Source organism: Carassius gibelio, chromosome A18 (genome assembly GCF_023724105.1).
Source record: "Carassius gibelio isolate Cgi1373 ecotype wild population from Czech Republic chromosome A18, carGib1.2-hapl.c, whole genome shotgun sequence".
Lineage (NCBI taxonomy): Eukaryota > Metazoa > Chordata > Actinopteri > Cypriniformes > Cyprinidae > Carassius > Carassius gibelio.
Window position 1 is genome coordinate 16,187,639 of NC_068388.1, and position 3,913 is coordinate 16,191,551.

General features: G+C 35.5%; 1 long non-coding RNA gene across 1 annotated transcript; it reads right to left on the minus strand.

The window, feature by feature from the left end:
* Positions 1-2,537: 2,537 nt before the first annotated feature.
* Positions 2,538-3,623, minus strand: LOC127933964 (uncharacterized). The gene is made up of 3 exons (XR_008147644.1): positions 3,556-3,623; positions 3,399-3,464; positions 2,538-3,115 (listed from the first exon to the last, which is right to left on the minus strand). It is a non-coding gene; the product is annotated as an uncharacterized LOC127933964 (long non-coding RNA).
* Between the last annotated feature and the right edge of the window lie 290 nt (positions 3,624-3,913).

A 3,913-nucleotide genomic window follows, 5' to 3' on the forward strand; every position in this document is an offset into this window, starting at 1 on the left:
CATAAAAGACCCCCTCCCCGGTGGCATATATGCATTACGTCATCCTTGAATTCCTATTGGTGGATGGGAGAAAATCGCGAGAGGAGTCGAGACTCGAGACAAGTGACAGTTAACAAACTGAGGAGTCCGCCATTTCTGCTCGTTCATACCCTAAGGTAACCCAGATAGCAAATGACATGTGGCCCAGTTCTGGCCCACATCTCCCATATTCTTCTGGCCCACATACCGCGCGGAATGACGGCGATGACTCAACCTGAGTCTGGCTGACATATGTCAGCCACAACTGAACCAGATCTGGGCCACATCTCAGAAATGGTGTGGGTGACATCTGGGCCAGATCTGGCCCAGTTTTGTCAGACAGAAGTCAGCCACAACTGTACCAGATCCATGCCGCATCTCACAAATGACATGGGCGACACCTGGCCCAGATGTCAACCACTCCATTTCTGAGATGTGGCCCAGATCCGTCCCAGTTGTGGCTGACTTCTGGGTTAGATATGGCCCATATTTACCCTTTCTAGACACAAAAGAATATGTAATTCATCCAGAATAAAGAAAACACTCATGTAGTCTAAACTGCTTTATTAAAATATAAAAATTAGTCAAATAAATATACATACATGAATACAACTGAATGTAAAGATATAAAACAAATACATTTACATTATTACAAAATAAAAAATACAGATAAATATTTATACATATAGTTAAATACACATTAACATTACATTTACATTTAGCAGACACTTTTATCCAAAGCAACTTACAAATGAGGACAATGGAAGCAAAATCAACAAAAGAGCAATGATATACAGGTGCTGGTCATATAATTAGAATATCATCAAAAAGTTGTTTTAATTCACTAATTCCATTTAAAAAGTGAAACTTGTATATTATACTTATTCATTACACACAGACTGATATATTTCAAATGTTTATTTCTTTTCATTTTGACGTTTATAACTGACAGCTAAAGAAAATCTCAAATTCAGACGCGGCAGAGAGGAGGGAGTATGAGAAACATTCAGATACACAGGCTGATTCAGTCTTCTGAATTGGGAGTAGCGAACATGCATTATAAACTTCTTTCAAATTAGAATCTGTTGGGGGATAAAATGTGCAAGATAACGTACTAATAAAAACATAAAACAAAAAACATCAAACAAAACAAATGTATCTTTTACTCTTCAGTACTGAAAGCAGAACTGATAAGGGAGCCCTTGATACTGTGACACAGCTCTTTCAAATTAACATTACCTTTTTTGCAGTGGCGGTAGTTTGTATGTCCATCTATAGTTGCCATCATCTAAGGTCTTTTGAGTACTGGTATCATCTGAAGTCCTCACAAGTCAATGCAAGTCCTGTGCCCTGCAGTTTCTAATAACCTTGGGATGGACATTTGCAGAAACAGGAAGGCAAAGGGAGAAAGATTAGCATAGCTGCTGTTCATATCATTTCAGGCAATGTGCACTTTTTACTATTTCATCAATGGAGTACATTGAGTACTATTTTTAATCTAGTAGGTTTAAACTGAAATAATTTTTCTAGATCCCTTAATAAACATATTATTTGTTGTCTGTTTTTGGGGAACAGACACAGTCTCTATAGAATGGACTGCATATGCCAGAGTAACATTTAATACATTTTAATAAAATTTAACTGGGAGGAACATAACTGTAATTTACACAACCATTCAAGAGATTGGGGTCTGTAAGATATTTTATGCCTTTATAAAAAAATCTCTTATGCTCACCACGGCTTATTGAATCAAATTACAGTAAAATAGTAACACTGTGACTATTACAATTCAAAACAACTCTTTTCTATGTGAATATTATGTTAAAATGTCATTTATTCCTTTGATCAAAGCTGAATTTTCAGCATCATTACTCCAGTCTTCAGTGACAAATCTTCAGAAATCATTCTAACCCTTACGAAAAATAACCATGGTTTTATTATAGTAAAACTGTAGTAACCCATGGTTTTTTGGCGTATTGACTACCATTTGTATAACCACAGATTTACTACAAATACCATGGATATACTATGGTTAATTTAGCAAAACCATGGTTAATTTGTGGTTACCATGGTTTAACTATAGAAACCATGGTTTTTTGGTTTTATTTGTAGTAAAACCATAGTTAATTTTCGTAAGGGAATATGATGATTTACTGCTCAAGAAACATTTCTGATTATGATCAATGTTAAAATACAGACGTGCTGAATTTTTTTTTTTTTTTGGATTCGTTGTTACATAGACTCCAAACATTTGAATGTTAGTGTTACATGCATCAAATTGTTCAAAATCATCTGTTTCAAATAGTGTTCCTGTAGCTCAACTGGTAGAGCACTGTGTTAGCAAGCAAGCGCAAGGTTGGGGGCTCGATTCCCCGGGAACACATAATATGCAAAAATTGATAGCCTGAATGCACTGTAAGTCGCTTTGGATAAAAGCGTCTGCTAAATGCATAAATAAATGCAGGTCTTTTGAACTTTGTATTCATCTGTGAATCCTGAAAAATCAGCATTTCAGCATTTCTGAGGGATCCATGTGACACTGAAGACTGGAGGAATGATGCTGAAAATACAGCTGCACATCACAGGAATAAATTAGTTTATAATGTATTCACATAGAAAACAGCTATTTTAAATTGTAATAATATTTCACAATATTACTCTTTTTACATATTTTAATCAAATAATTACTACAGAGGTGAGCAGAAGATAATTATTACAAATTGTATCAACTTCAAGCTTTTGAACACTAGTGTACTGTATATTTGAGGTTTGACTTACTGTACTAGTCTTGTGGTCAATAGCATCTTGGAGATGTTGTCTTACAGTAGGTTCACTCCAGGCCATCAGCACTGAAGAATCTAGGAACAAAACAAGCAATTTGACACAGAGCCAACAATATTTAGTCTGCAGTTCCAGGTTTATTAGATGGAAACAAGCTAGAGCAGGTGAGATGCAAAAAATAAATAAATAAAATAACAGATTAATTGCGATATATGTTGTGAAAAAAATGCATATTAGGTTACTTAACCTTTTCAGCGCTTCCTACATCTCTGTCAGCAGCTCCCTTCAGAAATATTGAAATCTTGGACACTCCCTTCTGTTGTAGAAGGATTATTTTGTCACTCTTGAAATCGCAGAACAGTTTTGTTTACCATAAAAGATCAAAACAACTTTAGTTTTCTGCCAATTTTCGCACTCCTTGATAACGTGACGTCATCGATAAACAGTAAAGTGTAAATGTTAAGGTTAAATAAATTAAGCAATTTCCAATCATCCATTGAAAGATTACCAACAAAACAGTCAAAAGCTATCATCTACAGATGAAGATTTGATTAAAAGCCCAAAATTTCATAAATAAGAGCACAATAGAGTTATCATACCTGACGATACGTCGTCTGAAAACGGTAGAAACGCTAACGGACTTTTTCGAAGACATTAAACCATTCCTATAAAGTAAATAAACAACAGAATCAACAAACAGAAAGAAACAAACAGAAAGAAAAGTAGTATTTGTGTGATTTTATGGACTTAACTCACCTGAAAACAGTGAAATCAGCGAGAAACGGGGTGTTTCCTCGTGACATTTGCAGTGTTGCGCTCCGTTTCCATGGCAACTCCGTCCGGTCCGCGCGCACGCCCATGAAAGCACGTCACGAATTAAAAGTCACACCGTTACATAAATAAACATATGAATAAACATATGCCCCTTATTTTTTTCTGTAAGAGGGGGCGCGGCCATTTGTAAATTTAATGTGTCTGGCTTTCGTTGTCATTCCAGCTATATTAGCTGTACAAACAGCTTGTTTTGCTGTTTACTGTTGCAAACTGCTGTATCTTACCATGTTATTTTTAATTTATTGTCTTAATTATGAACGTACTGGTTTGCATTGCAAAC